General features: G+C 43.1%; 1 protein-coding gene across 4 annotated transcripts in view; it reads left to right on the top strand.

Annotated features, from left to right (window-relative positions):
• The window catches only part of BICD2 (BICD cargo adaptor 2), an 87,324-nt gene that overhangs the window by 23,989 nt on the left and 35,483 nt on the right, over positions 1-27,852 (top strand). The window lies entirely within an intron of this gene.

The following is a 27,852-nucleotide window of genomic DNA, read 5'->3' as shown; positions in this document are numbered from 1 at the left end:
TCAGATGTATACTCAGGAAGCTGCCCTTTTCCCCATTGGATCTACCAGATCATCTCACTCAATGTTGTGTGTCTCTTCTGAGGCAAATACAGTGGTACCTTGGGTTACAGACACTTCAGGGTACAGACGCTTCAGGTTACAGACTCCGCTAACCCAGAAATAGTACCTCAGGTTAAGAACTTTACCTCAGGATGAGAACACAAATCATGCAGCAGCAGCGGGAGGCCCCATTAGGTAAAGAGGTACCTCAGGTTAAGAACAGTTTCAGGTTAAGAACGGATCTCCAGAACGAATTAAGTTCTTAACCCGAGGTACCACTGTACATTGCCAGCTTTGCTACTGAAATGACGGAATGGAACCTCCTGGGGCTTCTGTACACGGAATATGTATCGCTCTACCACTGAGCGACGGCCTTGCCCTAGTGATTTTTTTTCTGCCCCTTCTCTGTGTTACTAGTGGGCACTGGCTGTGGTGATGTGGCAGATCTTGCTCCGTGACAACTCTGGTTCACACAGATGAGTGTTGCTATAGTTGCAAGGGTGGATCTCGTAATGAGAAAAGCCAGCATGTGAGAAGAACTTTCAGCTAGCCACTTATCTGATGCAAAATGAGAATTTATCCTTGATATACTCCCAGTGAACTGGGTTCAAGAGTTTGACTTGCCAGTAGGCCACTTAATGGGCGGGGGGACATAGCTGCCAGTGTGGTTTAGGAGTGTTGGACTAGGGCCCAGGTGACCAGGGTTCAAACTCTCACTGTGCCATGAAGCTCCACTGGATGATGTTGGGCCAGTCACTGCCTGTCAGCATAATCTACCCCACAGGGTTGTTGTGGGGGTTATATGAGGAGGAGGGGGAACCGTGTACACCATCTTGAACTCCTTGGAGAAAAAGATGGCATACAAATGCGATAAATGATTGGGACCTTTGCTCTCTGCAGAAGTGATTTTTTGTATATAGCTGTTCCTTTAGCTTAAGAGACTTTGCTCATGTGTGTGTGTGTGCATACATGTTGCCAAAGATCAATGTTGTTTCATGTCTCTAATTTTGAAGGTTTGTGTAGAAGTGGTGTTTTGGCCTGATAACAATGTCTTGCTGCTTACGGGTGGCCCCCAAGTGCTGCTGAGCATGCCCCAAAATGACACACACTGCTAAAGGGGCCATGTTAAAATTCAAGCGCAGCTACGAATTAGAAGCCACAGCTTCCGTTTCATTTCCGTCTTTACAAGGCCCTAGAACAGAGATTTGATTCAAATCAGGTATTTTTCTGTTTGATGACAGCATTTGCCACTGCGGTATGTGGAAATCCATTGTCTGCTATCCCTTGCTTTTACTGAGTGAAAATCCTGCTATGTTTAGTTCCAGTAAGGCATCTGCTTTGTTTTGCTTTCTTTTCTCTTACACCTCAAGCCTCCAGCAGCCTGGGAGTTGTTGCCTGTACAATTTGACAACTTCTAGTCTCTCTCTCTCTCTCTCTCTCTCTCTCTCTCTCTCTCTCTCTCTCTCCCCTCCCCCCACTTTCCCCTTGATTTGCATGCTGATGAATGAGTGGTTTGTGCCTCAAGTGAAATGGGGATGTATATGCAAAACAGCCAGCAGCTGTTCCTAAAGAATCCAAGTTTATTTTCCTCCCTGTGGTGTGCGTCTCCTTGCCTTGTGGACAAGGACTCCATGCTGAATGAGAAATTCAAGTTCTGATAGCAAGAGAGGCTTTATGGATATAGTTCACTTGGTTACTCTTCTTTCCTGGCTCTGTAGTTTAGCCAGCACACAAAGATTCACTGGATAATAGCTCTTCATTGTTGCTGCTGCCTGCCAGCTTCTGTTGCAATTAAGGGGTAATCTTTTCTAAATGGTGCTAAATTAAGCTTAAATCCCTCTCTCATGCCACATTAAGAGGATGAATCCCTGGTTTTCTAAAAAGAGCTTATTGTTTCGGACAGTGACCAATCCAGTAGTCCAACAGTGGTCTTCAGTAACTTGTGGTAGAATTCTCAACACACACACACACGCGCGCGCGCGCGCGCACACACACACACACACTCAAGGAAGAATTGCATAGGCAATCAAAAGACTCCACTATCACAAGAGAAATATCTCATTTGTCTCTTGTTTTCAAACTTGGGGGAGGGGAGATTCTACACAATGATTAACTTGCTATTTAGAATAATAAACTTATCTTCTTGGGTGACATAGATGTGAGCTTCTGTGTAATACATGCCTCATCACATCTAATTTTAACCTAGGGGTTCATTTATCTCGTTGTAAAGGTTGACGACTTGTAGCGTTTGCTGTGGATAGTGTCCTTGGGTGGTATTTAGGTAAGTTTTACTCAGAGTAGACTCACTGAAACTAATGACTGTGACTAAATTAGGTCCAGGAATTTCAGGTTTGCTCTGAGCAAAGCTTAGTTGAATACCACCCCACGAATCCTTGCCATCTGGCTCAAAGCTCATCTGCCCACCCCTCTTGGTCAGCCTGCTGGAATCCACTCCCTCTTACCTGTGGATGAGTGATAATGGTGGTGGTGGTGGTGGGGTCTTGGTCAACCCTAAGTTGGCCTGCCAACCTACTTATTTTTCCTAATGGCACATGCAGTGGTAAATGGGAGAGCGGTTATATTAAGGATTGGTCAGTAAATGAATGGCCACCTTGTTGGTTAAAAATAAAGCTGCTAGTGTACAATTTCTGTGCACTTTGATTTGTTCTAATGGATACGGCACACAAGCAGCTAATCTCAATCGAGGCTAATAATATTGTATTTGGATGCATTTTAACAGGTTCCAAAAGAAGGCCACTGGACTACTGTTCCTAATGCAAGTCTGAAGGCCTCTGCCATTCAAGGATTGCAGCGTTAATGTTGCTAATGTTTGAGCCAGAACTGTTTTAGGATGGGCTCCAGTTGGCAGCAGAAACAGCCTTTCCAAACTGCTGAGCATTCATCAAGGGTAGTTAATGTAGTACCCTCCAGTTGTTGTACTACATTTCCCATCATCCCTAACCCCTGACCATGCTGACTGAGGCTGTGGGGAGTTGTAGTGCAAAACCTGCAGGCCGCCATGTTGGCTAACCTAGGTATACACAAATGAGATCATTGTACTGAGCAGAAATGGAGGGACACTTGGAAAAGTGCCCCACTGGCAATGTGAAGGTGCTATGAAAGGATCAGCTTACAGAGTACTTGTAATGCAGATCCAGGGAGCGTTGCTTAGTCTCAACAGACTTTGTGATATTGTTATGTAGCCAAATCAGATTGGAAATTGTGATAGCATCCTTTTCAATGCACGGTCTTTGATTTATTGTGATCTCTTTCCAGATACAAGAAGTCCTGGTTTTAAAAAAAAAAAACAGCAACACACACATACACACACTTGTGCCAAATCAGCTGCCAGTTTGGTGGAGCACAGCCAGAACAAATTTTAATTGAGAGGGGAATATTTCAACAACACGCACTACTCTCCTACAGACAAGGGAGAACATTGGCTCAGCTTTGCTACTACAAAGCAAAATACGGTTAATGCTGGGAAGCGAGGTGGAATTACTATGGAAAAGGGGCATGGGCATAGCCAGGATTTATTTTAGGGGGGAGGCAGGCTTTATGTGTATGAGGGGGGTGGGCAGAACCGAGAGATCTGTGATACTATTGGTCAGTTGGTTAAGTATTTCTGTTTATTTACTTGATTCAGGGGGGGCAGCTGTCCCCTTGACGCCCCCACAACTACGCCCATGAAAAGGGGAGAAGGATGGTGGATGGGATGCATCTCTGAGATCGGCTTCCAAGTTGCAGAATGTAGTTTACAGGGAGCTGTCTTTATGGCTGTACCAGTAATAATAATACTGACACAGAAACTCTCTGCCGTCTGGATTATGAATGGACACTCAGCATTCAGATATAGATGATATCAAGCTGTCTTTCAGTCTAAATTTTTAGCATTCACGAGTTGCAGCTATATCTTGATAACACTTACTGTCTGGCCTAACTGGAAAATAAAATGCTTTCTGAGAAGGTGGCAGGAGGTGTGTTGGAATCAATAACCCCCGGGCTGTGTTTGTGTGTGTGTGTAATCGGTCTAGTGCTCCTATAGTCAATTAAAACAAAATAGACACAGGCTTTTTATTAGATGTGCAGACCAGCAGGCAATGAGGTCCTTGGCTGAATGCTGGGGGTCCTGGGTAAATTTAATTATAAGAAGTTTTCAATTAGTTGCTGCCATCTGTGACAAAAACCTAGTTGAACTGCTTGTAGCTGGAGATAATACATTAGCAATCTCTCACCAATATGCTCTGCAGCCCATTCTGAAGAACGGACTTGAAAGGCTGGCGTGCCAACAACTATGCATCAGATTTAGGTCACGGTTGCAGTAGGGCAGCATGTTGTTAAGTAGCTTAGGCAAAAAAGGTAGCTTTTGATTTACAACTGTTTATAAAAACATGGGCTAATACTGCTGAGCAAGAAGTACAGAAGCAAACTAATGAGCATGGACATTGTTTAACTTTCTTTTATTTCCCTAGAACGGTATAGCTCTGCTTTAGTGCTGCCTGCCTGCAATAATGGAAAATAAATGGTTTTTTAAAAAGAGAAACAAAGGAGATCTGAAGCCACCCTTTTGAAAGTGAGCACCATTCCTGGTGCTAGTTATGGTTCATATTATACTTGAAGAGTGACACAAATGAGGGGTAATGCAAACCATGGTTTATCCCCCCTTATAAGCCAGTGATTGAAACAATGGTTTGAAGTGATTTTGCAAGCTGTGGTCAGAAGGGATCCTCGTTTGCCTTTTGCAACTTTGCATCAGTACACGTAAAACAGAGGGGAATTGTTCCAAAGAGGGAATAAATAAAGTGGAGGGGAGGGGAATAAGTGTGCCCCAAACTAGTTTCTGTTTTGCAAAGCATCATTTATAAGGATCCAATGTTTTATCTGTAGTAGGTTGTAGTCTGATTAAAATTAGGGAGCCCTTTTAAGTACACCATTGAAATGAAAGCATTGTGTTAGTGTTGCACAAATGCAGAAAATTTTAGAATCTTACTATAGATGGCTAATACCCATGCATGCTACAGAAAGATAGGGAACAATATCCATTGTATCTGGAATGAATGCAACATTACATGTAGTACTTAATGCTGTCCAGCAAATAATAGAATTGAAAGTCATACACACTAGCAAAGGTGCATAATTCCTCCTCTAGGCTTGTGGAACATGAGGATTTGATACCTTAGCTCCATTATCTTGGAGAGCATGCCTGCAAATGCTGCTAAATCTGATTTTAAGCTCTGCTCATGTTGTTTGACGTGATGGCTTCCTGTAGGGAACGACTTCCAAAGTAGGCAATAAAACAATATTTACTCACAGCTGACTGCAATAAGGAGTTTATTTTTAGCCACCTTCACCACAGAAAAAAACAATAATCGGGTTTAGATAAGGCTTTTAAAACTTGGACTGTTTCCCTTGGTCCATTTTCCATTTATGTTTTTGTAACTGATTCCACCCTACCACCCCAGTGAGTGATAATCCTAAACAATTATTTATACACTGTCTAAAATCCTAATTCTGTGGGGCAGGTCTGATTTGATTTCTATATTGGTCTGTTTTTCAGTGGCCTTATATCAGGTTTTTGTGTATGTCTTTATAATTTGGATATTCTATCAGTAAAGCTTTGAGTCTCCAAGTATCTTAATCAGTTCATTGTTACTGAAGGTTGTCAGTGTCACATAAATTGTGTGACTCTTTTATGACCATATACCTTCCAGGAAACTGACCGAGCATGTGCTGGGTAATTGCATATAACACATAACTGTGGCAGATGTATTGGGACTGGCCAATGTCATACAACAGGACGTAAGGTCATTGCTACCTGGACCATATGGTTTCTCTGCATATCCCAGTGTAGCCAAGACTGCAGCTGCCTTGCTTTTGTTGTATGCTCTGCCACAGCTTCTGACTGTATTTTGTACACAGGCAAGGGATAAGTGGCCACTCTAGAATGAAGTACACTGGAAACATAATCCAGCACAAATTAGCTTTTCTTAACGATGATGAGGATGATGACAATAATAAGAAAACATTATGATTAATTTATTAATAATTTATTAATCAACTTCTACACAACCATCTCAAGGCAATGTACAATTAAAATAGCAAAAAAAAAAATTAAAAACACAACAAAATCAGATACACGTAAAACTCAAATCAATATAAAAAGCAGATACTCATGGCAAGGACCCATTTATTCAGCTGGGAAAGCCTATTGGAACAAAATTTTCTTCAACCGTTTCTGGAAAGTGCCTTCCCTGCTGAAGACATTCCCTCAGTGGAATTGCATTTACGAATTTGTGGGAACCTTAAGTTGTTTGAAATCTTCCAGTTGTGAAGATGATCCTAGATGTAATGAGTTGATGGCTGTTTCTGATCCTTTCTGGCATGGACAAAAATATATTGGGAGCATGAGGGCCAGACCCTGTGGGAAATTTGGGCACATAGCTGCCTTATCCTGCTTCCTGCTCTGTGCTGCTCAGCTATGTCAAGAGTTTCCTTCATTTTTGCTGTGTTAACCGCTTGACCCAATGTTCAATATTTTCAGCTCACATATGAAAGATTGTATTTCCTTTTTTTTTTGAGCAGCTTCGCCGTTTCGTAGCAAGAATAAGTAAAGCAATACACTTTAATATATTGAGGTTAATTCAAGTTGTGCCATGCTGCTACATTGTCTGATATTTTGCTCTGCAGTTGAAGCTTCCTCTGAGCAAAATCTGTCCATTGTGCTCATTGAAAACTATGTAGCAGCTTTGATTACCATTTTCCTGTGTGCAGAGAGAGCACAGTTTAGGCATTATTCATAGAAGATGACTTCACTGTTGCATCAGCACTGCCTTCAAACCCTGGCAAAAAGCACTTTTGTGTTTACAGAAGCAAAATGGCATCAAATTAGGGCAGTGAAAGAGAAGCTGCGTTTATTGCGACTTCTTATGCTAAGGCCTCACAGGAAGCTCATAGATCTTGTTTCTTAAATGCAATGGTGATCTGAGAACTGCCTCTTTATCAAACATCTACAGAAGTTTATACCAGGGTGGGCATCTGTTCAATGTAAGAAGCTGTTGGGACTGATGGTAAAAACATTCCTTTTTAATATACAAACTGATCTTTTGAAAGAGAGAAAAAACCCTACACTGCTGAATATCAGCCTTGTCCTGTAAAAATTCCAACTCCCAAGCAATTAGAAGGGTAATAGCAGCAGGGCATCTTCTCCACAGCAGGTGAATAGTTTTGCTGAACTGTAATAACTTCAAAATTGCATACCAGGCTTTCTGACCTGAATCATTAGTCTCTGTTCTAAGAGCATGACAGACCTCTTGTTCAGCAGATGTAGCTTTTTAAAAAATAATTAGCATCACCTTTGATAGTTGCGTTGTGCCATTGCCTTGTTTCAAAGCCTGGTTTAGCCTGCAAAATGGATCCCTCTTCTTCAGCTAACTGTAAAGCTAAGTCTGGAAAACAGGAACTTGATTCTATTTTTAACACAGTGCAGGCCACTCGCTGTTGTTTTTGGACAGGTACCAAAATATGGCAGTTCCCACTGGCACAATGATATTAGAAAGAGCTGAAATGTTGAGACACTGAAACATTTAAATGTGATTGGGAGGTTAGAATTTCAGTTCAGGTTATTGTGCGGTTTCACCTGCTGGACTTCAGGTTTGATGCTTCTCTCCCCCACCCCCCTTACCTTGCCTTTTACTGTGCTCCAGGTTCCCTTTTTATGTCTCCATCATTAATATCTTAATTTATATCTTAATTAATATTAAGATATAAATATCTTAATTAATATCTTAATTAACATCTTAATAAATCTTAATTAACATCTTAATAGATATCTTAATATATTATCATTAATAATATAATACATTAATATCTAGTACATATAGCCCTCCGTAGTTAAGATTGCTCAACCTTTTTCCTGGCTGCATATGAAAGGCAAGGCAGAACATCCTTATCTGTCCTCTACAATACTGTACAGATAGACCAACATCAGTTGTATGGGACTCAACAGAATAAGAATCTGTGGAGGCAGCCAATAGGATTTTCAAAGGTAGTTCTTTAAAGAAAAGGGAAAGAACTTGGCCAGCTGTAGAAGAGGGTACAGAGAGTGTACCGATATACGTTAATGCTGGAAAGATGCCTCTGCATTCTCCTGTTAGGCATAAAACTGCTGACATTTCTCTTTTCCTGTCCAACATTGTTCTGTATTTCCCCTTAACCCTTCCTATTGTTGTTCCATATCATTAATAAATCTTTTTGACTTGCGATTTTGTGTGTGGTTATTGCACAAAGCACAGAGATCATCTGAGGAAATCTGGGATGTCTGCATTTTCATAAATATTTCCAAAGGCTCTGTGTTTGGAGCACGAGCAATTTCCTTTTGGAGAAGCAAGGCTGATAAAGACCCCTTTGGGGGCCTACTTATGTGACTTTTTCTTGCCTCGCCCGAGAGCCAGGATTCTGACCTCAGCTGCTTCAAGGGGGACATCACATGCGCTAGTAATGGGACCAACCAGGACATCAAGCATGAGAGGGATGCATGAGACTTGCAGTAACAGACATGGGTTTCTGAACCTACTTGGATGAAGAGACAATCTGCGTCAGAACAGAATAACCAAAGGCCTATCTAGTCTGACTCCAGCACCCTGTTCTCATAGTGGCCAACCAGATACCTATGCGAAACTTGCAAGCAGGACCTGACAGCATTTTGTTCTCCTCCAGTTTCTAGCAACTGGTGTTCAGAATGATTTCCTTGGTTTTCCCCTGCAAAAAGCATTTTTGACATGACAGCTTAAAAATAGCCATCTGCTATTAAGTAATGTCATATGATCCTATGATTTCCTTCTGCTTTCATGGTTGAAAAAAAATAATCTAAAGGAGTTCTGCTGGGCAAAAATCAGGACATATGAAAGAAACTACTCCTTCCTGTTTTCCATTTTGTAACTAAATGTTGGCACTGCTTATTCCTTGGAGACCTCTGACCAAATATATCTCCAGAGAGAATTATCCATTTTGTTTTGTTTTGTTTGGAATGACCTTGACTCGCCGTTGACCAGTGACATCACCATCAGGAAGGCTTTGTAATGCAGGCTGCAAGTTCCTTCACACAGATGCTCTAGATATTAGTAGCATTTAAATGGATTGCTTTTTAGTCATGTTTCTCAGCCTCCCAGTCAGCTTGGCACCAGTATAGGATGTCTGTGGCACCTGGAGCCTGCCTGTGGCATGAAATGGAAGCTGGCAAAATGCCTTGGGTAGCTCCAGAAGGGGGAGGCTGGATGGGAAGAAGTAAGAAAGCATTTGCAGGATCAGAACAGTCAGGGAAACGGATCAAAGAGGTCACAGGCTGAAGCCAGGTAGGGGAGAGTAGCTGAAGGAAGAGCTGACAGGCAGCTTGGGAAGACCGAAAAAGGAAGAAGACAGAGGAGGGACAGAAGGAGAACTGAGAAAGAGAACTGTCACAGGCCAGCATTAGGGATGTGGGGTGGGAAGAGAGAAGAGTGAATAGACAAAAATGCAGAGAGCAGAGGTGCAAGAGAACATGGCTGGAGCAGTGTCAGTTTGGGATTGACACCCATACCCAGTACAGAAGAGAGCTGGGCTGGGGGGGGCAGGTGATATCCAAGGGGGTTGTGGAGCTGGGGAGGGGCTTAAGTACAGAGTGTATTGCTTAGTTTGCTGGCACATTATGATGGTTCAGAAAAACAGACTTGTGGGGGGTGGGACAGGACATTATCAGTCAGATGGGTGGGGGTATAAGTAATAAATTATTATTATTAACATTTCCCAAAAAACTTCAAAATTGCTATTCAGTGCAGCCTTTACCATCCCTTTAATTCCGCTGCCCCTGCTTCTGAAAGAACCAAAAAATTCTAATTACAGTCAGCAAAATTATTTGGGGAACCTTTAATTTTTCTCCTCCTCTGCAACTATTTTGCTATGTTCTCTGAAGATCTCTGGCTGCCAGTCTGTTTTTAAGCCACTTAAAAACAGCTCAAGCAGCTGTTGGTTTAGCAGTTTACTCCCAAGCAATCTTTGAGCTCCCCAGGATAGCATTTTTTTCATTGTGAGTAATGTGGTTGTGGGCAGCCAGTCAGTCCTGTCAAAGGGCCATCAAGATGATTTCCTTCCCTTCAACCTCTCTCCTGCCTCTTCTGGCCTCCTGAGAGCAGGGCGTAAGGAGGCACATGGCTTGCAACGGGAAAAAGAGGAGCTGAAAAGATGCCACGCTAAATGCCCAAGTGTGTTTTGGCATGGAGGGCTCACTTGGCATGTGTGTGACAAGGATCTCATTTCCAAGGCTGTGAATAACGATTACAGCCTCAACTGTGTGTAACAAAACCAAATTGCCACTCCAGTGGGGCAAACAGTGTTTGATTTCCTGTTTCCTGGTCAAAAGAGTTCACTTTGTTCAAAGAGGAAAAAATAAATGCTGACAAATGAAGCACCCTCCTTGCTGTGACTAATGTCCCTTGGCTCTTGATGCCATGTAGTTAATCGTAGGATCACATAATTTCTCACTTTGGGGAATGTGGCTGATTTATGCAGTGTTTGTAAAACGTTTCAAACACAGAAGTGAGGCCTAACATCGAAGCTTGCACTAACTTTTTTTGGGGACAGCTCCATGCAAGCAATCTGTATGTGCCTGAAAAAACAGCAAAATACCCACTGGCACCTTAAAAGACTTAACACCTGTGAGACTAGACATCCAGTGTGGTGTAGTGGTTAGTGTGTAGTACTAGGACCTGGGAAACCAGGGTTCGAATCCCCACTTTGCTATGAAACTCACTGGGTGACATTGGACTAACCATGGCCTCTAAGCTTAACCTACCTCACAGGATTTGTTGTGGGGATTAAATGAGGAGGGAGAGGACCATGCACACTAGGTTGAGCTCCTTGCAATAAGTAGTACATTTAATATAGCATAGATCATGGGTAGGCAAACTAAGGCCCGGGGGCCGGATCCGGCCCAATTGCCTTCTCAATCCGGCCCACGGACGGTCCAGGAATCAGCATGTTTTTACATGAGTAGAATGTGTGCTTTTATTTAAAATGCATCTCAGGGTTATTTGTGGGACATAGGAATTCATTCATTCCCCCCCCCCCAATATACTCCGGCCCCCCACAAGGTCTGAGGGACAGTGGACCGGCCCCCTGCTGAAAAAGTTTGCTGACCCCTGAATGTACTCCAGCTTAAGGCTACCCTCTAGCAAATTTGCCTGACTAGTTTGCAAGAGAAATAAGACCACCCAGTCAAAAGAATGAAGAGAATCACATTGGTATTGGGGAAACCATCTCAATAACTAAAACTGACAACACACCAGAAGATGATTCCAACCAGTTTGAACAGCAACAACAAAAACTTTCTAAAAAAACCAATAAGGATGGTGACAGGGAATTCTGTAACTTGGGTGCCATCACTGAGGCCCCATCTACGCCAGACACTTAAAGCAGTATCATACCACTTTATATGGTCCTGGGAACTGCAGTTTGTTCAGGATGCTGAGAGTGCTTAGGACCCACCCCCATTTCCCTCAAAAAGCTACAGTTCCCAGAAGAGGGCTTGTTTGTTAAACCACTCTGGAAGTTGTCTCTCTGTGAGGGGAACAGGAGTTTCAGAACCCTTAACAAACCACAGTTCCCTGGGTTCTTTTGGGGAAGCCATGACTTTTAAAAGTGATATGCTAAAGCTTTAAATGCATACTGGAGATGGGCACTGAGAGAAGGCCTTTGGTCTCAAAAGCAATGATTGGAGCACTGTCAGTTGAGGGAACTCAGATTTCAAAATTCAAACACTTGCTCAAATGACTGTTCAATAATCCAACCAGAACTGCAGAACTACATTTAATAATTACAGGGTTGGTTAGAGGAAGGGAGGGTAAGGACATATATTACTTTGCGTGATGATGGACACAGGTTATACTTTGCTATCACGTGGAAGCTGGTTTACGTTACTCCCATGTGCAAGTTGTTCTAGTGTAGGAAACCATTTGCCAGCAGCAGATCATCCTGAGGTCAAGGCAGTTTTCTGTATGCCAAAGGAGCTACCGTATTTTTCGTTCTATAGGACGCACATTTCCCCCTCCAAAAATTAAGGGGAAATGTGTGTGCGTCCTATAGAGCGAATGCAGGCTGCGCCGCTAAGCCCAAAGCCAGAACAGGAAGACAGAGCACTGCGGAGCGCTCCGTCTTGCTGCTCTAGCTTGGGGACGGCTGCGCGCAAACCTCTGCAGGGCAGCGGGGTGCCTTCACCCCGCTGTCCTGCAGAAGCTAGCAAGGCTGTTCCCAAACCAGAACAGCGAGACGGAGGGTTCCGTCTCGCTGCTCTAGCTTGGGGACGGCTGCGTGCACAGCCTCTCCAGGGCAGCGGGGTGCTGCGCTCCAAAGGCTTCAGGGATCTTTGAGGCTGGCGGTGGGGGAAAGCAGCACTTCCCCCCACCCCCAGCCCCACAAGCTCTGGTGAATGTACCTTGAACGCACCTTGTTTTAGAGGGGGAGAACAAGAAAAAAATTTGTTCCCCTGTTCTCCCCCTCCTATGGTCCGGTGCGTCCAATGGAGCGAAAAATACGGTATGTTGATTTGGGGCATTTGCTGTGGTGCTTAGGAATTCTCTATAGTTGTACCTTTGAAGCGTAAAGGTAAAGGGACCCCTGACCATTAGGTCCAGTCGCGGACAACTCTGGGGTTGCGATGCTCATCTTGCTTTACTGGCTGAGGGAGTCGGTGTTTGTCCGCATACAGCTTCTGGGTCATGTAGCCAGCATGACTAAGCTGCTTCTGGCGAACCAGAGCAGCGCACAGAAATGCCATTCACCTTCCTGCCAGAGCGGTACCTATTTACCTATCTACTTGCACTGTGTGCTTTTGAACTGCTAGGTTGGCAGGAGCAGGGACCAAGCAACGGGAGTTCACCCCGTCACTGGGATTTGAACCGCCGACCTTCTGATTGGCAAGCCCTAGGCTCTGTGGTTTAACCCACAATGACACCTGCGCCCCTCACAGGTCAAACTAGCTGTGACATGGCTTGTTTTTTGAGGGTTGCCTCTTTGTGGTTGTTTTTAACTTTTAGACCAGCTTTACTGCCTTTTTCAGAAGTGGTCTGGTAAATGTTCAAGGGTTGGGTTGGGGGCTCTTTAAAAAACAAAACAAAAACCTTGAAAATATTGGCTGTGGCTGAATTCTTACTGCCTTTCACAACCCAAAGATCTTCTCTTTTCATTCTGGTCACCTAGAATTTGTGAAGTTTCTTATACATGCACATCTAATATAGTCCTTTGGAAAATGGAGCAGAGTGCAAGACCATGGCTTCCCCCCGCCCTCTGATCTTGTTTGGATTCTAGAAGACGAAAATGAAACTGAGGCTCAGCAGGGACAGTTTAATGTGCTAATATTCCTTAGTGCCCATTTCTGAATCCAGCTTATAAGGGTCATGTTTCTGGATTGCTGGATTCCTTTCTTATTCTTCACCCTTAAAGAAGACGTTCGCTCAAGGCCTAGTCACTTAACAAGGGCAATGGGGAGCTCCTCTCAATAAGACTGCTTTATTTTTAATGCTTCGTCCCGCTTTCTGCACCAGCACTTTCTCTTGGGGCGCTTCTTTCCTTGACTGAATTACAATAAATGCCTTTTAGCGGCATTTATCGTAATCACGTGTCCATGCCCGTTAGCTTCCAAACACAGCATTATTGTCAAGGGGGGATGCTGTACATGGTAATGTAAATGTAATGGGGAGAATCCAGCCTGCCTTGAAACGCGCCTTGTGAATTGGCGAAAGCAGCAATTAATGTCTCAATGTTGGTTCATCTGTTGAGTACAATTAGCTTCATCTATCAGCCTTTCACTTCAGAGAAAAGGGCAGTGTGGCATTTATTAAAGGACGGCCTTGTTCTGCTTGACATTTCAGAGCCACATGTCACTGGGTGTCTCAGCTGGAGGAATGGGTGAGACTGGGGGACACAGCAATGTATTTGTGGGACTTGGATTGAAACTGGCAGTGCCTTGGAGATGTGGAAGCGAATGTAGACCCTCTGCTTTAGAAGTGGTGGTGGTGTGGGGAGGGACGTGGCTCCCAAGTATGAATGCTTTCCCTCTTTTTTGCTTTCTAGGAAAAAGTTGCTAGACAGACATCTCGCCCCCTCCCTACCGCCCAGCAGAGCGCTCCATGGGCTATTAGTGATGCCCCTTCTCACACTTCCAGCAGAAGTGTTTAATTGGAGCCTGCTGTGAGGAGAGCTCTGATTCCAGGAGGCCTGCAGTGTGATAAAGGTTACATCATTTCACTGCCACTGTGGATTGTGATAACATGTTGAGCTCTTTTTACCCCCTCCTCCTCCTCTACACACACACACACACACACACACACACACCCCTTTATCTTCCTTAGGATGACACACACAGGGAAGGAGGGTGACATAGGATAGCGCTGTTGCTTTTCAGTGCAGCAAAAGTCAGTGCAGCAGATATTTTGGATGGTGCAGCCTCCATCAGGTGGGGCAGTTTGGGGTGGTTCATACAAATGCATTGTGTTAAAATGGCAAATTTGCAGACAAACAGAAGTGGTGTTTGCGATAGCCTCTTGAGGGAGTTGGGGGAGGGCCGCAGCAAAGTCATAGAGCATTTGCTTTGGATGCAGAGTCTGCGGTGTTCATTGGCAGCCTAGATCTTCTTCAGTTGCCTAAAGCATGCCTCATGGAAGACTCTCTCTTTCTCTCTCTCTAGGTGTGGGAGGAAAAGTGCTTGGCTCTGCAAATTGGGAAGAAGTAGGGTAGAGAACAAAATGTTTTATTAGGCTCTTAAGTGCATACATGGTGTTATTTTGGCACTGCTTAGATTACTAGTGGCATTGGGTTCAGCTGCTGGGGATATAGACAGCATCCTCATCCTTAATTCCTGGATCACCTTCCAGGCTTCCCCCCTGGGCATTTTATGTGGATTTACTTCAGGTATTCCCTGTTCGCATGCTGTCTGAAGGTGTATCTAAGCCTACACTTAAATCCACATGCTTTACAGGAGATCACAAAAAAGAGAGAAAGAAAAGCAGGCGGGTTTTCTCCAAGCTTTTCCTGTGAAACCAGCACCTTCTCTCATTGAATACAAAGTTTTACTGTTTCTGCATAAGCCAGCAGGTCTTTGCACATAAAGGGAAAACAAGCCACCTGAGCACAATGCCTGTGGCACCTAATACACTAGCATATTCAAATACAGATTCTTCAGTCATGTAGGTGGAATCCTAAGGGCTTTTTGACACATAATACAGCAGCAAACTTGGATTCAAGACCAAGTGCACACTTTGAGAGCTGCACTCTGATGAACATACCTGTCTGACAGGTATAAAAAGGCCCTAATGTAGATGTTTTTTGTTGATGAGCTGATAGCCCTGATATTGAATAATTGGCATGTGATATTGATCATCCTCTAGCTGGTATAATCTGGAGTGAGAAACCTCAGGCCAAATGCAGTCTTCCAGATCTCTCTAGTTAATCCTCAGGACTCTTCCTCTAGCTCCGCCCCTTCTCAGGCTACACCCTCACCAGTCTTGCTCCATGCCCTCCTCAAGCAGTACTGCATCCTGGAACTACAAATAATAATAATAATAATAATAATAATAATAATAATAATAATATTTATACCCCGCCCATCTGGCTGGGTTTCCCCAGCCACTCTGGACGGCTTCCAATAAAATAATAAAATACAATAGTCCTCTGACACAAAACCCCACATATATTAAGTAAAATAGAAACATCGCCACCCAGCCTCAACCCCACTCACCTTTCCCCCCTCCACCTCTTTCCCCCTTTTCTTCCTAATGTCTCAACAAATGAAACTGATCTGTAAAAAATGTTACTTGAAAAAAAAAGAGAGAGAGACATTTCACATACTTTTGTAAACACGAGAAAAACCTGATGGATCAGGCCAGTGTCTCGTCTAGTCCAGCTTCCTGTTGTCACAGTGGCCAACTAGATGCCTATGGGAAACCCCTAAACAGGACTTGAGCACAACAGCCAGCACACAAGACTTGACTAATGCTCAGCATTTCAGGAATTGTATACACATGTGTGCAGAGGTAATCCTCATTGAGTTTAATCCCGTGCACACCTTTTTTTGAGATGAAGACGCCACATTTAGCACAGTAGGGTCTTTCTTTGAGTAAGCATGATTGCTGCTTCATCCTTGTACCATTTTGTAATCAGAAAAAACAACAACTTTAAATGAACTTACAGTGGTGCCTCGCAAGACGAAATTAATTCGTTCCGTGAGTTTTTTCGTCTAGCGAATTTTTCGTCTTGCGAAGCACGAAATCCCATAGGAATGCATTGAAATTCAATTAATGTGTTCCTATGGTCAAAAAAAGTCCAAACAAAGCCAAATTTGGTACAACAAGAGTTTATTAAGTGCTCTTTAAAGTCACACATACTGTAAAGAGCATTTCAAAAATTGAAGGAACAATAAATTAAGTTTCTAAACATGACAGAAAAACATTTAAAAATCAACAAAGTGTACAGTACATTTTCTAAGACTCTGGGAGACAACTCAAAGAAGGTTCCTCTTCCACTCTTTGCTTCTTGCTGAAGAACCCCCTCCTCAACTGTTCCCCCAGCCACCCACCACACAGAAATTCAAATCCAGAATTTTTTTTAAAAAACAGCAGAGTGGCCCAATGGTCACAGAAAATCATAAAAATGCAGAGAAAAACCACACAAGCTTCCGGATTCTTGCAAACCCCTCCTCAACTGTTCCCCCAGCCACCCACCACACAGAAATTCAAATCCAGAATTTTTTTTTAAAAACAGCAGAGTGGCCCAATGGTCACAGAAAATCATAAAAATGCAGAGAAAAACCACACAAGCTTCCAGATTCTTGCAAACCCCTCCTCAACTGTTCCCCCAGCCACCCACCACACAGAAATTCAAATCCAGATTTTTTTTTAAAAAAAGCAGAGTGGCCCAATGGTCACAGAAAATCATAAAAATGCAGAAAAAACACACACAAGCTTCCAGATTCTTGCAAACCCCTCCCCAACACCAAGTCCTTGAATTCCAAACACCCCAACCCAAAATCCAAACCCCCCCCAAAAAAGTTTTAAAAGTTTAAAAGAAGTTTTGGAAAAGCTTCAAAAATCACCAAAGTCTTCAAAAACCTCAAAAAAGGCTACCACACCGCGTTCTATGAGTTGCTCCTCGAAGTCAAGTCGCAACTGTATTAACGGTGTTAAGAAAAAGGAAACAAACTTGCAAGACGTTTTCGTTTTTCGTCTTGCGAAGCAAGCCCATAGGGAAATTCGTCTTGCGAAGCAGCTCAAAAAATGGAAAACCCTTTCGTCTAGCGAGTTTTCTGTCTTGCGAGGCATTCGTCTTGCGGGGCACCACTGTACTTTTTTTTAAGAAAACCAACACCGCCCTATTCTGATAATTTTTGCTGAGGAGGAATGTTTGGATATGAGTTTTCAGCTGGAGGTAACGAGTGATTAGAATATGCATATGCAGGGCGTACACTAAAGCCTGATTTAACAGCATGAGATGATTCTTCTTCTGGATGTTACTGTGCCATCCCCAGATTAATCTTCAGTTTATAGAGATTCGTGTCATCGCCATGCTGCTGACCAGTGTTTGACCCCATAGCTATATCATCCTCTTTATACATGAACCTCAATCCTTCTGTTCTTTTGAGAGGGTTACAGCAAGGTTTCAAAGAATCACACTCGCTGGAAACAAATATGTAAAGTCAGAATTGGCTAGAATTATTATTCTCTTGGGGTAACTGCTTCCTAATTACTTAATTATTTGGGGGGGTACATAAGAAGGGGGAGAGGAGAGGGAGCGGAACAATTTTTTTAAAAAAACCTGTTATAATAATCCCAAACTGAAGACATGAATCTGAACTCAAATTAATTTCGGATCTGGATTTGGGCTGGGGGAATGACCTTTGTATTTTTAATCTATTTCTGGGATTCACTCAAATCCCGATCTTGTCAAGATTACAATTTATATTTTCTTATAGGCTTGAGATTTGTATTTTAACCAATTAAACTGCATTGCAATGGCAAGCCTGAAAGCTTGTATTTTTACCAAGAACAAAGGGTTAAAGACTAAGGGTGATACTCAACTGAGTTTGTGGTGAGAAGGGGCTAGGTTTATGTCTTTTTGTCACTGTTCCTAGGGCAGCGGCTGTTTATTTTTATTTTTATTTTTGAGAGGGGAGGGGTTAGTTGTGCTGCAGGATAGTAACGCTGAATAATTTCGGGACTCTTGCCCTGTAACCCTGCAGGCCTGCTTGGCTTGAGTTGTCTGGTTTATTAACCTTAACAAATCATGTGGAGGCTGCTATGAATTATGCAGGACAGCCTGACCCATTTGCTGGCAAATCTGTTTGCAGGGCAAGGCAGGTCACGTGCGGTCTGCGGGATTGCATTGGCAAATAAAGGCTTTCTAGCCTCAGAGGTGCTCAGTGCACCCTTTGCCTTAACAGTATATCTATTGTTCAGCCATTAGGAAGTAATTGTTTCGGGGGGGGGGGAGCGAGGGGAATGTTGGAAATATGCCGTGCCAGAATTCTGTGAAGCCTTCCAGGTGTGATCTGGTCAGGTGACATGTCTGCCATCAAGCATTGGCTCAAAATGCCTGGTTTTGGTGTCAGTGTAGCTGCTTAGAACAAGAAAAATTGCTCTGGAGAGAGGGCGGGTGACGGAGGGAACTAGTATGGGATTCTTCTGCTTGCTATTCATTTATAGGTACATTGTATACATTTTGGCAAAGGGCAGTATCCTGACAAATCGGATCAGGATCATGTATGCCAGCAAGAGAGAAAGCGCTGCCAATACATCTCACGCAAAGCCTAAGTATTCTGTCATTTATGCATAACGTAGCCTGCAAATTTTAAGTCAGTGCAGTCACAAGTACTGTCAGAGATAGTTTAGGGAGATGGAGGGGCCTGGAAAGAGTGTACCAGACCATCTGTCTCCTAGGGTCTCCACGTGTGTAAGGGGGCAGGGAGGAATTACTGCAGCTCTGTGCATTCATTGTAAAACAAAATGTGTATGTGTATGTCTGTCTCCATCTCCCCCAGCACCCTCTGTGCAACAGTGGCGGAAGATCACCCTGTGCTAACTACAATGAAAGGCGGCGTTATTTCTTTATGGATTCTTTGAATAAAATGGATGTGTCTTGAGTTCTTTGGCCTCTAATTATTGCACTAATAAGTGGAACGGGATGGCTCAGGAGACTGACTGTTCTTTCGAGCCAGATCCGTTTGCCTTTAGTCAGCTGGGACCAAAAGCAATTACTCGTTGATGGATGGCTAGTGGCCCATGTGTGCACATTCAATGGCTTCGGGGAAGTTGCTTGCAGACAGATGTCCGCACTGCAACAAACTCTGGGGATTAAATTCAGCCGCAGTCTGACCGTCTGGGGCTGGCTGTATTTGGGTCTGGAGCATTGCCAGAAAAGCACAGCAAGCCCAAGTGACCTAATGATATGGCCTCTTCTTTTCCAATGCATTGTACTGTACAATCAGAAAACCTGGGAATCCCATTTCCCACACCCCACCCCTTCAATACTTTGTATATAAAACATTAATAAAGTTGAACCAGAAAGTAATGTTAACATTATAATATATTTGTGCCAGGAGCATTGGAAATAGGTTCCTTGTATACATCCTGCCTCTTGAAGCTCCAAGTAGGACTAGATAGGACATTTGAGATACACTCAGTACGAGAAATTCAGAGAACACTTGTTTCTGTTCTCTATTCTTTTGTCTCTACCTCCAATTTATTTTCTACCATGCTGCCTTCCATTCTTTCTTCTCATTCCCTCTGTCTCTTCTCATGGTTGGCATTTTCTCCGTAATCCTACATCATGTTTCTGTTTCAAACTGGTTCCAACCTGAAGTTGTGTAGGCAGTTGGTCTGTATAGTGAAGTACAGTGGTACCTTGAGTTACAAACACTTCGGGTTACAGACTCTGCTAACCCGGAAGTAGTACCTCGGGTTAAGAAATTAGCCCCAGGATGAGAACAGAAATTGTGCAGTGGTGGCGCGGCAGCAGCGGGAGGCCCTATTAGCTAAAGTGGTGCCTCAGGTTAAGAACAGTTTCAGGTTAAGAACGGACCTCCAGAATGAATTAAGTTCTTAACCAGCGGTACCACTGTACAGGTACATTTCCCAGGTGTGTTCTTCATTAGCTTGCCATAAGGAGCTTCAGAATGGCAGTGATGGATCAAGGGTAGGTATATGGCCTCACATTCTATGAAGCTCATGCTGTGGTGATGCCATTTTATGAACTGTGCTGCACATGCACTGTGTAACCACTTAGAGTTTTGTGGTTTGTTTGTTTTTTACAATCAAGTGGCACATAAATATAATGAAATTGTTGTTGTTGTTGTTGTTGAGTCGTTTAGTCATGTCCGACTCTTTGTGACCCCATGGACCAGAGCACGCCAGGCACTCCTGTCTTCCACCGCCTCCCGCAGTTTGGTCAGGCTCATGTTTGTAGCTTCGAGAACACTGTCCAACCATCTTGTCCTCTGTCGTCCCCTTTTTCTTGTGCCCTCAATCTTTCCCAACATCAGGGTCTTTTCCGGGGAGTCTTCTCTTCTCATGAGGTGGCCAAAGTATTGGAACCTCAGCTTCAGGATCTGTCCTTCCAGTGAGCACTCAGGGCTGATTTCCTTAAGAATGGAGAGGTTTGATCTTCTTGCGGTCCATGGGACTCTCAAGAGTCTCCTCCAGCACCATAATTCAAAAGCATCAATTCTTCGGCGATCAGCCTTCTTTATGGTCCAGCTCTTACTTCCATACATCACTACTGGGAAAACCATAGCTTTTACTATACGGACCTTTGCTGGCAAGGTGATGTCTCTGCTTTTTAAGATGCTGTATCTTTTTAAGATACAATGAAATACAAATAAATAAAGAATGCAGACATGGCGAGGCTAGCCTTTTGCCCTTCATTTAGTGCTCTCAGCCATTTTAGAGAACTTTTAAAATTATTCTGGATTTTTTTGGGGGGGTGAGGAACGAGCAGCTTAGAGGGAAACGTTCAGAAAATGTTGAGCGCAGAAAGTCCTTCTGTATAATTGCAACGTCGTGTCTGCTTTATGTCAGAGGCGTTGTTGCCTGACTGCATGAATAAAAGTAAGTCAGCTTCAGACTTAAAAGGTGTGGCTGCTCTTTGCCTCCTGGTGACATTAGTTAAAGAGACGCATGATGTGAACATCGGCGCAGTCAGCACTTCTCTGCCCTAAGATGGGGAAATTCTGACGTATTGTGCATCAGCTTTACCTGATGTAATCAGGAGTGGCAGGAAAGGGATGTGATTTGGCTGTGCTTACACCTTTCAGGTAACATCCAGTTTGGCCCACATATATATATAGTGTATTATTTATTTGGAAGATTTATATCCCATCCTTTAATCCAGATGATCCTCAAAGTGCTTTTCACTGTATCTATAATAATACACCCCCCCCCAAACCCATATAGCTCAACAGCCCTTCTTTTCCTGGTCAACAGATGGGGTCAGAGTGTGCCTCTCTTCAACTCTACAGTGCAAGGGGAGCTTGTAACTAAAGCTGAGTGTTCTTTTGACATGGGGGAGAAGGCTGCAAACGTTCTGCTGCAGGTCTTTTCTTCCTGGCTGATGGATAGGGAAAGGGTAGTCTTCCCTTGCTGCAATGTTCTTCCTGGGAGGCAGGGGGTGCAACTACTGGAAAACCTTGTTCCCCTGGCTTAGCCCAGAATGTGCTTTCCTTCTGTTCTGCAGATCCACATGGTAGAACTGATGGGCACACAGTTCACTGTTGAGATGCAGAAGATCGAAACAGGGCATAATGTGTGTATGACTAGAGCCTTTTTCAAGCATTAATTTTCACGCTGAGGCCAAGCAAGGTGAAAGGGGCTATGGGCTGTGTATGGGCATGGTGTCTCCCTTAGCAATCAGCCCTTTAAAATCAAGGGAGAAGTCACAACCCGCAGGGAAGGCTGCAGAAGTTAATGCTTAACATAGTAATAGTGGCAGTGGGGGCAGGAGCAAGGCAGTGCTACTTTGGGGGTGAAGCCAAATACATGACCCCACAGCCATTTTCACCCTGCTTGTCTTCTACATGCGCGTAATGTGTAAAGAGGCCTTAGGGGAGGCAGACTTTTGGTATGCAGTGATTTCTGGAAGACCCCTGCAGAGTACAAACAGCATAATGGAAAGTGATTAGAGGGCTTCTGTTCTAGTAAGCAGCGCATAACTTTTGTAAAATAAAATAATAAAAGAAAGAATTGATGGTTAACTTCATTCTAGCTATAAAAAAACCTGAGCATGTGGGAAGGCATTTGGTCTGAACGAAAGATATGCATCTGTGGCCATTGGCCTTGTGAAGCTTTTGGTACGCAAGCTCACAAGTTAGGAGTTTCAGAGCAATGGGAATGTTTTGTTTACACCTGCCCTGTGTGCGGCAGCGCAGACCTTTTAAAAAATGACATAAATCTACATGTGCAACTTGTTGTGTGCTCTTGCATGTGCAATTTAACAGAATCATATTATTGTGATGAACAGTTACCTTTGTGGCACAGGAAACAAGAGGTGTCAAAATCCATAATAGCTTCATGGGGAAAATATCGACTGTGTAACCTGAGATCAATCTTGCACTTTATTCAAACGTTCAGAAATGTCAATAAAAATTTAACGGTTGGGGTTTTTTGTTTTGTTTTTGCCTTGTTTCTTTAATTGCAAGGAGAAATGTTGAGGTGGCTGTACAGCAAATGTATTTGAAAGGAAGAATGCCTTGCTGAAAGGTCTGAGAGTGTAAACTGCCATGGCAACAATTCTTTACAAGTTCAAATGGGTCGATAGGAATGAGAAAAGAAAGTCCTTATGATAAGCATCTGATTTATGAGCTTAAAAGGAAAGGCAAAGGTTCAGCCAGCATGATATCTTAAGAACTGAGACCCCAGGTGCCACTGTGAGAGGCAGAAATCCTTTATATTGTATATTTATAACAAAACCAGACCTTTTCATAAAATGCGTTGGATTTGGAAGCAGTCTCTCCCTCCTCCCCCAAATATAGCTAGCATTTCATGAATTTGAAGAGGCCCAACACCCAGGAAAAGGCATGCTGTAAAGACCTTAAAAATAAAAACAGCCAGTTGTGTAATAACAAATGCAAATTGTGTGTGAGTGTGTGTCTCATAGTGAGTTTTAACTCATATACCTCAATAATAGGAAGGTGCATAGTATTTGCATGTGTACATCCATACACTTAAGTGTGTGTGTGTGTTGTAAGGTAAAGGGACCCCTGACCATTAGGTCCAGTCATGACCGACTCTGGGGTTGCGGCGCTCATCCCGCTTTATTGGCCGAGGGAGCCGGCGTACAGCTTCTGGGTCATGTGGCCAGCATGACTAAGCCGCTTCTGGCGAACCAGAGCAGCGCACGGAAATGCCGTTTACCTTCCCACCGGAGTGATACCTATTTATCTACTTGCACTTTGACATGCTTTCGAACTGCTAGGTGGGCAGGAGCAGGGACCCAGCAATGGGAACTGACCCCGTTGCGGGGATTCAAACCGCTGACCTTTGATCGGCAAGTCCTAGGCTCTGTGGTTTAACCCACAGCGCCACCCATGTCCCAGACGGGTGTGTGTTGTACTAAGCGAAAAATATTGTCATTTTAAAAGTATTTTATGGCAAAGTACTTACCGTATAAGGACGCCTAGCAGTTCAAAAGCACGTCAAAGTGCAAGTAGATAAATAGGTTCCGCTCTGGCGGGAAGGGAAAGGCGTTTCCGTGCGCTGCTCTGGTTCGCCAGAAGCAGCTTAGTCATGCTGGCCACATGACCCAGAAGCTGTACACCGGCTCCCTCGGCCAGTAAAGCAAGATGAGCCCTGCAACCCCAGAGTTGGTCACGACTGGACCTAATGGTCAGGGGTCCCTTTACCTTTTACTTACCGTATATATCAAGGACTTGTTCAAGAAGTACTTTAGCTTCCTCAACAAAAGCTGAAAATTTGCAAGCTTCGTCCACTTTGGGAATGTTCCTGTGCCTGGAAATTTTATTTGCTTCTGATGAACGGAGGAAAAGTTACACAGATTTTAGATTACCCATAAGGGTGAATAGGAAACATAGCTTTATGCAGAGTGACCTGGAACACAAATTGAAGATTGAAGCAGACAGAGTACATAATGACTCAGAAACAGGTAAAAGAAGTCTCGATACAGATAACAATTTACAATGTGATTGATTTTGATATTAGAAATTGATTTGCGTGTTAAGGGGGGATTATAAGTTTTTGTAAACTTTGCTACACTTTTTTGTAGATTCTTATTTCAGTTATATTGGTTTGCTAACACCCTAACATATGTAGAGATCTCAGTCATTCTAAGCTGCTGTGTGCTGTTGAAACTCATTTTACAGTAACATGCACAGATGGCATGTTACTTTCTGTCTGAAATGTGACGCTTTTTAATTTCCCTAAGGACTGATGTGTGAACCTGGCCAGAATTTCCTCAATGAGTATTTGTCTCTGGTTTCTCTAATTTGCTTATCTGAAATCAGATTCAATCTGATAGGAGCAATGAGTGGGTGGCTTGCATACAAGATGGCACAGACATGTTCAGTCATATGCTTTAGTCCTGTTTGTTCAATAATTACCGTATCAGCGAATGCTTCCTATCTAATATGCTGAAGTAATTAAATTCTGAGGCCTACTTCTTGCATTTCCTCCTGTGATGACAGATAGGGTCTGAACGGCTAGGACATAAATGGCCATGGAAAACTTGATAGATCATTAAACAGGGAGCAGTGTTTGGAGGAGGAGGAGAGATCCTGGGTTGCCCTTGACCAGGTTGAAAATGCAGCATTCGTACCAGCAATCTTTATATGAAATGAAAGAAAAAACTGGCATGTTGAAAATACCAAGTCACTCAAAAGACTCAAATCTATCTTGGAAGCCAGTAGTTGCAAAGACATATTGTAGTTCAAAGACAGCATTCATTTCAGCTCTTACACATCAGTCCATCTGTCAGGTGGATCGCGACGAGAATATGGCTCCTTAAAATGGTAGGACAATTTGCCTTTATAAATACAGTGGTACCTTGGGTTACAGACGCTTCAGGTTACATACGCTTCAGGTTACAGACTCCACTAACCCAGAAATATTACCTCGGGTTAAGAACTTTGCTTCAGGATGAGAACAGAAATCGTGCAGCAGCGGCGCGGCAGCAACGGGAGGCCCCATTAGCTAAAGTGGTGCTTCAGGTTAAGAACAGTTTAAGGTTAAGAACGGACCTCTGGAACGAATTAAGTACGTAACCAGAGGTACCACTGTATATTAAAATTATTTGTTTTTTTTTTTTTTTAAATAATGTTTATTAAAATTTTCAAAAATACAGAAAGTAAAAAGTTAAGATACATTCAGAACCTTATTTTCATATATCCACTTTCTGGGACTCCCCCCTTCCCCCACCCCTATCATATTCCTGTTTCATATTGTTGGCTCCACAAGCTCTCAATTCTGATTAAAAACTTAATTTGTTTAGACCATTGTTCGAATTTAAAATTTCTACACTCCTCATCAATACCCTTGATAAAAAGCCAAAAATTTCTTTCCCAGGGCCCACCCCATTTTTATTCCACAATTTCCCTTTTTTTTAATAATAAAGACACCCCACATAATAGAAATATCAGAAATAAGAAATAAAAGATATAATAGATGAAACAAAACCAGTTCAAAAAAAGAAATTGACAAGCCTTTGGATTTTAGTTCTCCCCCTCTGTCCCCGGTTTAATTTCCCCCTGACCACCAAACCATGTTATCCGCCTGGGATTCTTACAATCCATAAATCGCCTATTTTCCCCCAACTCCTTGCTGGTTTTTTTTGTTTTTTTGTTTTTTTTCCTTTCATAATTATTATTTAAAACACTTAGCTTCAGATCTTTAATAAAGCTCCCCCCATTGTTCTTTCCAAATTGTAGTCCAGTTTCCTCTTGTTCCGCTGCTGAAACGTTCTAATTCAGAAGCTTAGTAAGTCTGCAGGGATTATTATTATTCAGGAACAAAAACTTGCGTTCAGTCCCTTCCTTTCTTCAATAGAAAATTCTATTGTCTCCTTTAGCTGTACACCCTGTAGACAAAATATTATTTCCGTTTTGCAGCTTTCCCAGAAGATAACCAGTTCTATAAAATTCCAATGGTATTTTTCCACTTACGACCATCTTTGTAATGTCCCGAAACTCCTCTAGGGGGATTGTTGTAACTTTGTTTTCTCTAGTCCAAAAGTCCGATTGTTATCCATGTTTTCGCCATTTTGTATCCAAGTTTTAAAAAGTTGTAGCAAATTGTAACAAATTTAGCCAGCAAAGTTCTCATAATAAAATCCTCTCTGCTTTCCGACTTTGACAGCTACTTTGACAGCTGTCAAAATCTCCGACTCTTTTCACCAGGCTCTCTCTTCAATCACCCCGGTTCCCAGGGGGGGGGGGTTACGTTTCTTCTCCCTCAATTCGTCCTCCAGCACAGTTCTTATAATTTCCCATCGTGGAATTCTTAGTTTTTATCAACAATACAAATCTTTTTGGACCTTGGTTTCCCCGTCCTTGTCTTAGAAGGTTTACAATAGGGGGGGGGACTGACTTCCTTTTTGGATCCCCCCCCGCTCGTGTCCAAATCGAAAGGAAATTCTTTTTTTTCCTCCTTTTAAACCCAGTTTCCAAATTACTCACGGGTTGTTGTTAAAAAGTCCGAATTTTCAATGGAAGAAGTCAGCGCTCTCCGCCGGATGGCATGCGGCTGCGCTCGGCAGGGATAGCAGAGGACTCAAAGCACCACGCTTCTCCCCGGCACCCGATCCGTAGCCTTTAAAAAGGCTCCTTCACGAGTCGGGAGGGCGCTGACGGTGCCAGCCGAGTCTCCATGTCCACGGCCCTCGTGGCCGTGGTTTTTAAGGGTCCCCGCATCGCCGGTGCGGTAGGACCCAGCCCCTGCCGAGCAGGCTCCCTCCGGAGCTCGGAGGGAGTCCGCCATTCGGCGATGGCGCCAACCCGGAAGTCCTGTATATTAAAATTATTTGAGCTCTCTGGAGAACTAATTGCAGGTGTCTGATAACACACAAAGAGGTAAATTGAAACACATCTTGGAGCAGATTCCAACTTGGTCATGGGGAGAAAAATAGCTTGTTAGCAATGAAGTTGTAAAAGAAAAAAAAAATCCCAACAAATTTACAGTAGTACATGTGAACAGTATGTATAGATTTGGTTTAACAATAAGAGTTCCTAATCATTATACATCTATAGCAAAAATAATTGCTGTTGGTAATGGGGCAGGACTCTTTGAGCAAGTAGAATTGTAAGAACTGTTTTGCATATTAATCATAGGATTCTTTGATCACCAACTATGTGCTTTATGTGTGGCCAGTATACTTCAATGTGTACTTTAGGTTTCTGGTGGCATGGTGGCCACCCATGTATCACAGCCCAATGTTTTTCATGTTAGCCTTTTGATTGGTGTTCTTCAGAGCAATTGAGCCAATTTATTTGAAGTTTATTAAGGTAATCTAGGGAAGCTTCTAGTTCAAAATACCCGTATTTTTCGCTCTATAAGACGCACCAGACCACAAGACGCACCTAGTTTTTGGAGGAGGAAAACAAGAAAAAAAAAATTCTGAATCTCATAAGCCAGAACAGCAAGAGAGATCGCTGCGCAGCCAAAGCAGCGATCCCTCTTGCTGTTCTGGCTTCTGGGATAGCTGCGCAGCCTGCATTCGCTCCATAAGACGCATACACATTTCCCCTTACTTTTTAGGAGGGAAAAAGTGAGTCTTATAGAGCAAAAAATACGGTAA

The sequence above is a fragment of the Podarcis pityusensis genome (genome assembly GCF_964106645.2).
Source record: "Podarcis pityusensis genome assembly, chromosome: 2".
Taxonomy (NCBI): Eukaryota; Metazoa; Chordata; class Lepidosauria; order Squamata; family Lacertidae; genus Podarcis; species Podarcis pityusensis.
Note: the sequence above shows the minus strand (reverse complement) of the source record. Positions and strands in the feature narration are given on the sequence as shown.